Source organism: Mirounga angustirostris, unplaced genomic scaffold (genome assembly GCF_029215605.1).
Source record: "Mirounga angustirostris isolate CCGP_5_RB_7025 unplaced genomic scaffold, mMirAng1.0.hap1 SCAF_10, whole genome shotgun sequence".
In the NCBI taxonomy this organism is placed as follows: domain Eukaryota; kingdom Metazoa; phylum Chordata; class Mammalia; order Carnivora; family Phocidae; genus Mirounga; species Mirounga angustirostris.
The window spans coordinates 112959424-112973520 of NW_026991718.1; positions in this window are offsets into that span (position 1 = coordinate 112959424).

A 14097-nucleotide genomic window follows, 5' to 3' on the forward strand; every position below is an offset into this window, starting at 1 on the left:
CTGGGAGGGCCATAGAGGATGAGGCTTTCTGGTCCTCGAGCTCTGGGTTTGAATTTCAGCTCTGCCACTGACTGAGTGACCTAGGGCAAGTCACATTGCCTCTGATCCTTAACTCTGAAATGAAAATGACACCTCTCCGAGCTGTGGAGAGGGTCTTGAGAAAGTGCTTTGTAAACTGGGAATAATTGGAGGCAATGGAAAGAAGCATTATCTGCAGTCGAATAGGCCTGGATTCAGTTTTAAAAATATGAATTGTGCACTTGCTATACGCCAGGCAATATTCTGGATTTGGGAATGTAGCAATGAATCAACAGACAAAATGTATGTTTTAATGTACTTAACATTCTAGCATCCAGTTTCTGAGTCATTCATTCATCTACAAATATTTTTCTGATATTACTATGTGCCAGGCACTCTCCTAAGCAGTGAGCATAGAGGGAATCCAATATGGCTAAGAACAGGAAGCAAGGGGAATGGGGTTGAACAGGGACAGGACCAGGTTTTATGGGGCCTGAAGCTTTTAAAATCTAGGGTACTCTTTTCTTAAAGAAACAGAATACAAGTCATAAATACAGAACTAGTTTAGAAAGGGAATTTTTAAAAGAATGACAGAAGAAATAACAAATTACAGTTTATAAAACTGACAACCATCACAAACATCATACATTCTAGAGACATTGAATATTATTTTTAATAATCAGCTCCACAATATAGTTCTATAATAAATTTTCTCTACATTTTTTGCTGTGTATTCTTTGATTATCCAGTCATAAAACAATGATTTTTTTTGCCTTTCTATAAAGATAAGGAAGATAATTCAGTCTTTACGAGATTAACATTTTTGTGGCTAGTTTAAACAATTTTCTTTAAGTTGTAAAGCTTAATGCCATGTAAAATTTTCAGAATATTGTCAAATTTGGGAAAACTTCTAAATTTCTTTTATGTATGAGCTGTGAGTCTTCTTATGTACAGTAGGGACTAATTAATGTTAAGTTGACAGCACCTGAACCAGTTGGTCAGAATCAACCCCCAAAAGATGAAATCTTTATCCATGTCAGTATTTCATGTCAAATAAGGGAGAAATTTTAATCTTTTCCCAATGAATTTTCTAATTCACTCCTTTAAATTAACTAGACTATTAAACAATCCAAGTCTATTTATTACTTTGATTTGAAATGTACCTATTATTCTTAATAAATCACTGCTTTTGTTATGATCTGGAGGCCATTTTATCAGTAAGCACCAGACATTGCTAGGACAGAAATGCTAAGAAAGACATGACACGATACGATGAGGTCATGAAACACACGACCTCCCAGACAGATGTACTAGCTGTTTGTAATCCTGCCAAGTGTTTGCCACATGGCCTATAAACCCAGGACTCCAATATTTCTAGTTTGTGCAAGTCCTATTAGAAAGGAAGAAAAAACATGCAGTGCATTTTTAATTGCATATGCTGCACTGCCCAATATATTTCTGACGGGCAAGAACATCTGCTTTAACTAGGCTTTGCTGAGAACCAAATCCTCTGCTTATAGTTTAATATGTCTGATGATTGCAAGCATTGTTTGTAGCCTGGCTTCTGGCTCTGTATGTTTCAAATCTTATTTCCCACCCACTATGTACTTACTCTTGATGCTGGGCCCTAAATATGACATATGGCTTTTAAACCTTCATGTCAAAGAGCAGGATGAGTCAGCAGTGGCCAGTGGGAATATTCCTGGGAGAATTCCCACACTCACATGGACAGCAGCGACGTTACTATAGAGGAAAACAACTGTGAACCATATAAATGGATCCCTCTTGCCTTAGTCTTTTGGGGCTGCTATAACAAACTACCACAGACTGGATGGCTTAATCAACAAACATTTGTTTCTCACACTTCTAGAGGCTGGGAAGTCCAAGATTCAGGGGCTAACACATTCCACGTCTGGTGAGACCCTGCTACCTGGTTCATAGACACCTCTTCTCGATGTGTCCCCACTTGGTGGAAGGGGCGAGGGAGCTCAGCAGGGTCTCTTTTATAAGGACACTAATCTCATTCGTAAGGACTCCACCCTCATGGCCTAATCACCTCCCAAAGCCCTACCTCCTAATATCATCACATTGGGGGTTAAGATTTCAACATATGAATTTGGGGGGGACACAAACATTCAGTCCAAAACATCTCTGAACCAAAATTAGATGTATGCCTAACTCAACTCTGCCTTAGCTGTGTGAAAATTAATAACAGGGAACCTCACTAAAATGGAGTGGGGAGGTTTTGGCAGGAGCTCTCACACCCAACTATTCATAGTCAATTGCAGAGCCAGCAGGAAAGGCCAGAGTTGACCTTTCATGAACTTGACCTTGGACATGGATACTAATCTACTCTGGAAGAGATGGTTTTTTCCCCCTTATCTCCCCAGCAACAGCTCAGCCAATAAAAAGCCACCATACTTCAAACTCCCACTTTACTCCAATGGACTTTTAGTTCATAACAGCCTTCCCAACTTACCCCCTTTCTCCTTAAAAAAGCGTGCCCCTCACCTGTTCCCTGGCACGCCTACAGTTCTGCTGCAGCTTATTCATTCTGGATTGCAATTTTCTTTTATTCCCTAATAAACCCATCTTTGGCGGGTAAAATTACTGGCAGTTTTTATTTTTAAGGTTAATAGCTACATCCTTCAGGCACTCCACTGCCACCACCATACTGTGATGGATAAGAAGCTGGGGTGGAAGGAGACATCAACCTTAAAAGGATTACAGTTAAATATCTTACTTGTGCAATGTTTACAAAAACATACACCCAGATGAACACATTGCTATGTTTCATCCAGGGCCTTGGGGGGACCCATGAAAGCACAAGGGCCATGAACCTGAAGATTCACTATTGTCACGATAAACCCACCCGCATGAAATGAAGTGAGAATAATAAGGGGGAGACTATGCAGGACCCTGCAGTTGTTAGGAGGGAGTTTGGATTTTATTCTAAGAGCAACAGGAAAACGTAAAGGCTTTAAGGGAGGAAGACAGGGTGTAATGTGATTTGATTTATATTTTTCAAAGACTGATCTGGCTTCGGTGTGGAAGTGGGCTTAAGGGAGGCAAGTGACATGAGGGACACTGCTGAGGAGGCTGGGGGGCCTTCTCCAGGAGGGAGGTGGCTTAGACTAGGGTGGGCTGGGGAGGTGGTGAGAAGTGGTAGTGTGAAGGTGAGTGGTGGGCTTGCTGATGGACTGACATTAAGCAGAGGTGAGGTGGGCATCAAGGCTGTCTCCCAGATACTCTCTTGAGTGGTTGCAGTGACACCACCCCGAGGTGGGAAAATGGGAGCTAGTCCTGAGTTTGAATCCTGTCTCTACCATTCCCAGCTCTGTGACCCAGGACAGGTCATTTGTTCTCTTTGGGTCATCTTCTTATTGCAAAATGGAGGTTGTCTAAAGAGAGAGTATTAAAAAGAAAACCACAGGCCCTAAATGATGTCACTTGGGCCGAGTCCCCAGATTAGGGCTTAATACATAAGCTAAGTGCAGTTTCAACCTCCCCCAGAAATGTAGTCTTAACTGGTCAGTCAGGAATTTTCTGATGGGCACCAATGAGTCAGCCACAGGGGCCCTCTCCATCCCCCCCCAAAAGATGAGTTAATCTGCACAGTAAGACCCCTTGCTCTTGCCCCTAAGTGAAAGCAAGCTTGCCTGAAACAATCCTTTTCTTTTACTAACTCTCATGCCACATTGCTCTTCCATAAAAACCTACTTTGTACTTTTCCCTCTACTTCCTAGATGGGGTACTGCCTGATTCACGAATCGTTTAATAAAGACAATTAGATCTTTAAAATGTACCTGGTTGAATATGTGTTATTTAACACGAGTAAATGAGACAACCTATCAGGAGGAGCCTGGGACCTTATCAATAACCTACATATTGGATGTCATTGTTCTTCCAGGGTTTATTAGTACTTACTATGAATCTCAAGGGGGGAAACCAGCCTTGGATCCTCATTCTGTGGAATGATTTTTCTTAGGTTCTAGCAATTGTCTTTGGCTATTGAAAGCTGTGATGTTCCCAGGCAGGAAAATAACTGCTGTTCCCGAAGGGTGGTTCAATGTGATTTTTTTTAATAATGACAGTAATAATAGCTAATGTTTCTTGAGCATTTATTATTGCTAGGTTCTTTACATGCTTTGTCTCATTTCTCTCTTACAATACCTACGGCACAGGTACTTTTATTAGCATCATTTCCATTTCACAGATGAGAAAACCTGGGGTTCAAGTGATTAAATAATTTCTCCAGGGACCCCTTAGGTAGTTAGCGGAAGAGAGAATCGCAGGGGGGTCAGATTACCTTTCACAATTGTTCTGCAGGGCCCGGCCCCGCCCCTGTCATACTCTCTTTAGGCCCGGTCCTCCCCACCCCCGCACCACTCACTGCTTAAGTCCTTGGTTAGAGCTCTGACAGCGCAAGCACCACGCAGGAGACTGCAAGCCAGGACGCCCCGCCTCCGCCCTACTGCCCCGCCCCTCCTCTGCCGCCCCGCCCATCGCCCCACCCCATCCCCAGTCAGCTGCCCCGCCCCGTCCCTTGCAGCCCCGCCCATCGCTCCGCCGCGCACCCCTGACGCCTGGCAGCCCCGGGAGCGAGGCGCCTCTGACTCGACGGGTGGACCCCGGCGACCAGTCCTCCAGCCCCTGCTCCGGCACGCGTCTCCTCACACCCGGCGCCGAAAGTAGGGCGCAGCCTGAGGGGCTGGGCGGGACCCGGGGGCTGGAGGCGGGCTGAGAGATGGGGGCGGAGGCCCCCCACATCCCCACACGCGCCCCGCCAGCTCCTCAGCGGCGCGAGCCCGGCGGACCGCGCCTGAGGGGGGAACGCAGCCTCCCTCAGCCCTCCGCGGCTGGAGGCGCGACCCGGCGCACTTTGCCCTCTCGGGGAGGAACGGGCGCCTGCGGTCACGTCTCTGGCCTCAGTTTCCCTCTCTGAACAGGCGGCCTTGAAGTCTGAGGAGTAGTTTGTGGAGGAAGCCCCTGGCGTCCTTGCCCTTGCGTTCGCCGTCTTTCCGTCACAGCCGCGGACCCCCCCACCCCGCCTCCAGCGCCTGGTCCTTCCTCGCCGGTCACCCCGCTTTGCCCTCCTGAAGGAGCCCTCTGGCGCTCCCCACGCCCCTGCCCCGGAGCGGCCCGCCCGCTCGGCTGTGCGCCCCTCACTCCCCGCTGCCCGCGGCCGCCCTCCTCCTCCTCCCTCCCTCCCTCCCCCAACCCCCCCACCCTTGCCCGGGGCCCTCTCCCAGCAGGGGACCCTCCTTGGCTCCCGGTTCCCGATTCTCGTCAGCTCCGCTTTGCGCGAAGCCAGTCCAATCTAGAAGTACCCGGAGGGACTTGGGGGGGGGGGCGCTTTGGAGGGGTGGGGGAGGGTCGGGAAAATCAGTGTCTCAGGAAAATTAAATCAGAGTTGTTGTTTTTCCTTAAAATACATCAATAACCATATACCTGGGAGCAGTTTTGTAAGATAAATTGCAATTTATTCCAAGATACCAAACACAAAACAGAAAAGAAGAAAGTGGAACCAGGGCAGGCACAGGCCATAAACATTAAAATCTCCTGCTCTCTTACTGGGGAATGGGGTTTGGTAGATTGCCTAAGTTTTAATTTGGGGCACAGTGATTTGATTTTGGGGGTGGAAATGGGTATTGATCAAAGTTCACCTAAATTTTGAATTCTGTGGCTGATTTTGTTTTTGTGTTCATTGTGGCTTTTCTCTTTTGATCAGAACTTTAAGTAGAAAAGAAGCAAAAAAGCTTTTATAGTGGCAGCTTAAAGTATTACTTATATGTGAGCAATAACTTGATTTTTCTCTAGAAGTCAAAGTATTATAATGTCCCTTTGCTTAAAGTGGAGCCTTAGGCTAGTCTCAAGGATAGTACAGTAGGTAGAAATGTGCATAAATTGTTTTTGTTCTGAGTTAAGGTTTTCGTTCACCATTCTTGTTTGGAAACATTTAAATTTGATTCTTGTTTCCTTTCTTGCTTTGTGATTCTATTCCTGTAGTTTCTTGTTTTCTTCATTTTTCCACTTTATAATCCTTTGGAGTTCCATTATTTTAACTTCAAAGGCTAATACATTGTTGAATAAACCAGAGCATCTTGCAGAAAACAAAGAAATTCAACACCTGGTTATAAGCCAATGATCCAACATTTCTCAAATTCCTAAGTTTTAGAAAAGAGGTGACATGTGTTCACTTTTAGTTTTGTCCACCTTTTCCTGTTGTTTTTTTCCCTATTTCCATCTATTTTTCCCAAGCTTTCCCCTCTTTTTATTTGACTATATTAATAAGAGAACTCAAATCCTTTGCAAGATAAAATAAGTAGAATGTAAGAAGCCATCAATGATCAGAATACATTTAAACCAGGTGTGGGTCACAATCTTAGTTTATAATTTTGTATTTTAAATAACGGTTTCTTCTTTAAAATAATTTGAATAATGCCTTGAATTGGAAGATAATCAGAGTGTTATTTTATAGAACTAATAAAAAGTGTTTTTGCTATAAAATAGCACTGAAATGTTTTTGTAATCAAATTTTAAATATCTTTTAATGTTCCTTCTAGTTTGTTAAATACAGCTAAGGAATACAGACAACATGTTCTACACACATGTGCTTATGAGTAAGCGAGGGCCATTGGCCAAAATCTGGCTTGCAGCTCACTGGGAGAAGAAACTTACAAAGGCTCATGTATTTGAGTGTAATCTAGAGATAACCATTGAAAAAATTCTTTCACCTAAGGTATGTTGTTGATTAAAAATACAGATTAAAATTATAAATTAAATTAAATTAAATTAAAATTATAAAACTTCCAAGGAAGTTTTACTTCTGAAATGGTCTTCTCTCTTTTAATTCCTACAACATTTATTACCTGAGCTTAAACATATGTCAGTTTCTGTTGGTAATTACTATTTCATGTGTTTATCATGAACGGATTGGACCCTGAAAGAGAAAGGTCATGTTTTACATATGTTTTGTAATCCTTTCTTATTCCCTTAACAAAATACCATGTAAGTCATAGGAACCAAATAAGTACTTCTTGGAAAAATAGTGAGCGGGGGCACCTGGGTGGCTCAGCCGTTAAGCGTCTGCCTTCAGCTCAGGTCATGATCCCAGGGTCCTGGGATCGAGCCCCACAACAGGCTCCCTACTCTGCAGGAGGCCTGCTTCTCACTCTCCCACTCCCCCTGCTTGTGTTCCCTCTCTTGCTGTCTCTCTCTCTCTGTCAAATAAAATCTTAAAAAAAAAAAAAAAGAAAAAGTGAGCGAATGAATATGGAGAGTAAAAAAAAAGGAGGATTGAGTATAAATAAAAATATATATGAAAATACTTCATAAAGTACTATGTTCATTATAAAACACTATAATAAGATATTAGAATTTGCATTAAAATATTGTTTTTGTATTTTTTTAGGTTAAGTATTTTTCTGCTTAAAAGAAGGATGAATGATAATTGAAAACCTTCTATGTGTCAGGCACTGGGCTAGGCTTAATCTTCACAACAACCCTATGAAATGGGTTTCTTTTAGCCTCAGTGAAGTGTGGTAGTTAAGAGCATTAACTTTTGGGTTAGTCGAATTTAAGTTTAATTCCTACTCCATTAATAGTTGTGTTATGTCGAGCATGCTACCTAACATTTCTGAGTCTCAGGGTTTGGTTTTTTTTTCTGTAAAAAGAGGATGTTGTCAAAATTAAATAATAAATGAAGAGCTCTTAAGACAATGCCTGGCACAAAATAAGTGTATAGTAAGTTATAGCCATTATTAATAAACTGAAGTTCAAGATGGTTGAATGACAGCCTCAGTAACTGAGCCAAGACTTGAACCCGAGTCTGCCTGACTGCAGAGTTTATATTCTTCTCATGAAACCAGTAATAACATATTTCACTTAAATGGTACATGAGATTATCTTCATTGAATAAGTACAAAAGTTGATCATTTTACAAGATGAGGTAAAAGTTAAGTAATTTACTTTAAGTAAGAATAAGCAAAATGTTTGCTTTATAAAGAGAAATTCTATGATTTTATAATTTTCAAATAGGGTTTATGAGTCTAATTCTTAACATTCTAATACTTTAAAAATTATTGAAAGGTGAAAATTGCACTTCGAACTTCAGGACACCTTCTTTTGGGAGTTGTACGAATCTATAATAGGAAGGCAAAATATCTTTTGGCAGATTGCAGTGAAGCATTGCTTAAAATGAAGATGACATTTCGCCCAGGTATACTTGCAATGTTGATTTGTCTCACTTATCTTGGTCCCCTTTTGCATTTTTATTTGGGGTGGTCTCTTTTAATTGGTGGTGCTCTGTAATTCCAGGGTGTATAGTGAATATAAACTTCCTTTTCACTGATTCTAAGTTTCCATGGTTAAGGACAAATTATATTCTTTCCCTTGCTCTTTTCCTGTGTTTGCAGGAAAAGTTTATACTTTCAAAAACTTGTAATGTTCCTACATATTTACATTAAAAATATACATAAAGCTACCACACTTATGTAAGAAATTCTGATAACAGTTTTAATGGATTGCTTAGCTTGCTGTATCTGTTTTTGCCTTTATGAGATGTTAGAAATAGTGAAATTGACAAAACCCAGATATCATAATTGTCATTGTTTTCAGAATTCTCAGGACTCTAAGCAGCATGCTCTTATGAAATATTACAGAAAATCTCTAGGCATTCCAAAGTGCTAGAGGTTTACATGCGTCATAAATATAGCCTTTAAATTTAATTTAAAGACATTCATCATTTCTACCTTTTATTATGGTTATTTAGGTACAGACCTTGCCTCTCACACTAGTTTGCAAGCTCCTTGAAGGCAACATCTTTGTCATATTTATTTTCTGAATCTGTTATAGTACTTGTCTCAGTGCCTTGAACATACTATTCCCTCAGTTAATATTGTTGAATTGAGGTTGACAGGGTTTTTTGTCTTTATTTAAAATAAAATATTTGTAGAATCTCTACATAAGTTTATACTCAATCAAATATGGTTAATTTGTTCATTATTTCATTTATATAATCCACAGATATTTATTGATCCCATATTTTGTGCCAAACACTGTTTTAGGCTCTGGGATACAAGGATAAACAAGGCAAATGAGGTCCCTTTCAGTTTGGTGAGGAAATCAGATAATGAAAAAGTTTTTTTAAATTATTACAATAATTATAGATTGCGATTGCACTATGCAGGAATATAAACAGAGTATTACAACAAAAAATAACAGAAAACTTTACTTGAGTTAGGCTGTGATTGGGAAAAGCCTTTCAGAGAGGATAGAATTTAAGGTCAAACTTGAAGAATGAGAAGTACCCAACCGTGTAAAAAGTCCCTGAGGGAATAGCATTCCGGGCAGAGGGAACTGTGAGAGCAAAGGTCTGGAGGAACAAAAAGGCCAGTATGGTTGGAGTCTAGTGAATGAGGGAAAGATGATGCTGATAGGTTTGTAGGGCTGCAGAGGCCCTGATTAGAAATTTGGGTTTTATTTAAATGCACTGGGAAAGTCACTAAATCATTTTAAGCACAGGAGGGAGCTGATCTGGTTGCTTTTAAAATATTTTTAATATCACTCTGGCTGTTTGTTGAGAAGGGACTGAAGAAGGGCAGGAGTTGGGAGTTTCTTACTTATATAGTATTATTGCTCACTGAATGTGGTTTTTGATTCTTTTCAGGACTGGTTGACCTTCCAAAAGAGAATTTTGAAGCTGCTTACAGTGCTATCACATTGCCAGAAGAATTTCATGATTTTGACACCCAGAATGTGAAGTAAATTTTTTTATTTATTTTCCTTCAATTTGATTTTCTTGATATTTTGTTGTTTTCACCTTCGTATTTCATGAACACAAGTGGAATCTAGTTAACAACTAAAATACACATACAGTTGACAAAGACTTGAATTCAGTGTGAAATTTTGAAATACAATGCCAAAAATGTATAATTTTATTTGCTGAATGTAGTTTGCAATATTGACAGTATGTTCATCCATTCATTCAGTAAATATTTAATGGGTGCCTTCCACATGCCAGGCACTGCTCTAAGCACTAAGGAGGTAGCAGTAAACAACAGCTCCTGTCTGCATGAATCTTACATTTTAGACAAATAATAAACAATAAATAAATATACAGTATGACAGGAAATGATCAGCGGTATGAAAAGAAATAGAAAATAACGTAAATAAATGACAGGATGGTCAGGAAAGGCCTTTTTTTTTTAAGGTCAGAACTGAAACCTGAAGGAGGTATAGAAACAAATCATTCAGTAATGTGGGGAAGAATGTTCCAGGTAGAGCAAGTGGGAAGGCCATAAGGCAGAACATGTTGGACATTTTCAGGGGACAGCAGGGAGGCAAGTGAGATGGGGGAGTGCTATAAATGAGCATCTGAGTGGTAGGAGATTAGGTCAGAGAGGTAGCTGGGGGTGCAAATGATGTAGGGTGTTGAAGGCCACATTAAGGACTTTTGTTTTACTCTGATAGGAAGCATAGGAGAGTGACTGGATCTGACTTGATATCAACATGCTTCCTCAGGCTACCTACTATAAGGGGGAAAGGGAGGAAGCAGAGAGCCTATGAGAAGACTATTTCAGGACGCCTGGGTGGCTCAGTCGGTTAAGCGTCTGCCTTCAGCTCAGGTCATGATCTCAGGGTCCTGGGATCAAGTCCCGCGTCGGGCTCTCTGCTCAGCGGGGAGTCTGCTTCTCACTCTCCCTCTGTGTACTCTCTTTCTCTCAAATAAATAAATAAAATCTTTAAAAAAAAAAAAAAAGATTATTTCAGTAAGAAGTCCAGATGACCCTCCCCACCCCAACACCTAGCCCAGGGCCCCTACCCCCAGGGGCTGCAAGGGAAATTCCACCCCAACTCTTACCAGAAGCTGGGTAGATCCCAGCACTGAGAGTGTCTCCCCGCCCACACCAGGCCATATCCCCACCCCCCACTGATCTGAAAGTGAAGGCCCAGGGGACATGGGAGGAGGGTATTGGTGGTTGAAAAGAGTTAGTGCCTTGGGTGGGGGATGCCAGGACTCATGACTGGGATGGGCAGGAAGGGGACATGACAATCCTGCCCTGTCTGTGGGAGCCTGAGAGCCCAACTGGGGGCACGTGCCCGTCCCACAGATGTGGGGTCAGGATGCCTGGCCGCTGTGTCCTAGAAGGGACCCTCCTGTGGTCTTTGTCTTGTTCTTCCTTAATAAACGGTACTATCCCCGCCAAAAAAAAAAGGAAGTCCAAGGGAGAAATGATAGTGTCTGTGATCACTTTACTTCTCAGTCTTCATGTTATCAAGGTGGTAACACTCAAATTATTAATATATTTTGAAGACAGAGCCAACAGGATTTCCTGAAGAATTGGATATGGCTTTAAGGGAAAGAAAGAGGACTATATGATTTGAGCATGAGAATGGAGTTAACCACCTAATGAGATGAGGATAACTAGGGAATGGTAGGTTTAAGAGGGGCAGGGTAAAGGTTAAATTAGGCTTTATAAATTTTACAAATTTTGAGATGATTGTTGTACATCCAAGGGGAGTAGGCAGGTAGTCGAATATCTTTGTCTGAAATTCAGGAAAACGGTCTGGATTGGGATATATAAATTTGATAGTTGTGAGTATATAGTTGGAACTTCACCCATGAGTCATAAGAGACCTCCAGGGAATGTGTGTTCAATTTTTTAAAAAGAGAGAGATCTGAGAACAGAGTGTTGGGTCATTCCTAGTAGCTAATAGTCTGATGAGGTAGAACTAATAAAGGAGATGGAAAAAGAGCAGCCAATGAGGTAGGAAAAAAATCAGGAGAAAGTAGGCCAAGAGAAGACTGTTCCATGAGGGAGTGAACATCTGTTTCAAATGCGGTTGGTTAGGGTAAGTAAGATAATGACTGAGAATTGACCACTGGATTTGGCAACCTGGAGATCATTTGTATATATGCATGTACAATAAACTAGTGTTTGTAAATAATACTATTGAGGAAATAAAAGTATTTTTATAATAAAACTTGTTTTTTGTTTTAGGAGTTTGGGGGTTTTTTTCAGTATACTGCAAAATCCTTGGGTTCTGTTCCCATGTTTTTCTCAATCTTCTGTTTCTCCATAGTGCTATTAACGTTTCAGAACACTTTACTCAGAACCAAAGCAGACCAGAGGAAATCACACTTAGAGAAGATTATGGTAATGATCTACTTTTCCAAGCTGGAAGCTTTGGTGAGAATATTTGAGAAATTAAAATTACAAGCTATAATCAATTGTACTTGCATTTTTGTACTGAGACAATATCAATAGAAATAGCTATCTCTACGCCAGTAGAAATATCTTTAGAATGAATCTCTTGTTGTGTAAATGCAACTCTCAGTAAGTTTGCCCTTACCTTTTTCTGAAGAGGTGTCGATGCCAAGACTCAGTCTTAGGCTATAAACTTCCCTTCTTAGTGTACAAGCATTTATTGAATACTTACTCTACGTAGGTACTATCACAGGCATAGGCAGTACAAAGTTTGCAGAAGCATTTCCTGAAGGAGCTTCAGGCTGTGAGAGAGACGTGAAAATAAACATTTGCTGTGGTAACATATATATAAGGTTTTACATGCGTGCTACATAGAGTGTGCCTTCAGAATATGGTGATTCCTCCAGTATATGATGATACCAATTGTAAAAAAAATAGATTTTAACATGGCTTAGGACTGAGGAGGAAATACCACATGCTAAGTACATACTCATTGATTGTGAAACAGAAACTGTTGAGTGTATTTTAGAATTAAAGCCATATAGTATTTGTTCTTTTTATGGCATTTACCTCTGTCTTGTACCATGATACTATATACATCCTGTGTTGGTCTGAGAACTCCAAGGTGATAAGATCTTGTGTCATATTCATCTTTGACTCCTATAGGTGGGAAGGTGAGGAGCAGAGGGGGAGGAGGGGGGAGGTGGAAAGAAACTCAAGCAGACTCTGCACTCAACGTGGAGCCCCATGTGGGGCTTGATCCCACAACCCCGAGATCGTGACCAAAACCAAGAGTCGGATGCTTAACCGACTGAGCCACCCAGGTGCCCCACTAGGATCACTTTTATCTACACTTTCTGTAAGCTTCATACTAGTGCTGATTTACAACAACAACAAAAAATTGGAAATGCCTTTTAGGTCTTCTTTCTATTTCCCTAGCCACCTATATAGTTTACCAGTAGTGGGGTGCCTGCATGGCTCAGTTGATGAAGTGTCCGACTCTTGACCTCAGCTCAGGTTGATCTCAGGGTCATGAGTTCAAGTCCCACATTGGGCTCCACGCTGGGCATGGAGTCTACTTAAAAAAAAAAGTGTGTGTGTATGTGTGTGTGTGTATGTATATATGTATATATATGTGTGTATATATATATATGTGTATATATATATATATATATATATATATATATATATAGTTCAAAGGTACTAAAGGTCTGGAGTACTAGAATACCCTCCTACACATTTCCCAGTCTCTTCCCACGTTTTATATATCTCTGCAAGAACAATTGTCCTTAAATTCCTTTTTTTTTTTCATATCACATTCCTCTACTTAAGTATTTTGGATTCCTATGACTTACTTTAGACACCCCTCCCTATCCTCAAGGCCCTATACCAGTTTATCATCTTCTTTGTTTTATCAACTTTGTTTTATTCTCACTACAGAGTTTTGCTCTAAATGTCTTACCAGCCAACCAATACAATTTAGCTGTTCTCAGTCTGTGTCTCCTACGATTCAAAAAAGGGGAAGAACATGTTCTTAGTATACCAACAGACCTGAGTTTGAATCAGCTTTCTCTATGGCCTTGCTATGTGATATTGGGCAAATGACCTAGCTTCCCTGAGCCTTACTACCCTTTTTGTAAAATTGAGATACTACAAGCATCATCAGAGTGTTATTTCCCTTATTTCCCTTTCAGTCCTTTTCACCAATAAGTGATTTTTCTCTCCTTCAAAAACTAGCTCAAACATCATGTTTTCTGAGAAATGTTTAATATTTATACTATTCCGAACTACAATATAAGATTGAAAGCAATGATTACTTTTTAAATTTTTTTGAGTAATCTTGGTATCGTGATGCTAGTGCTCATAA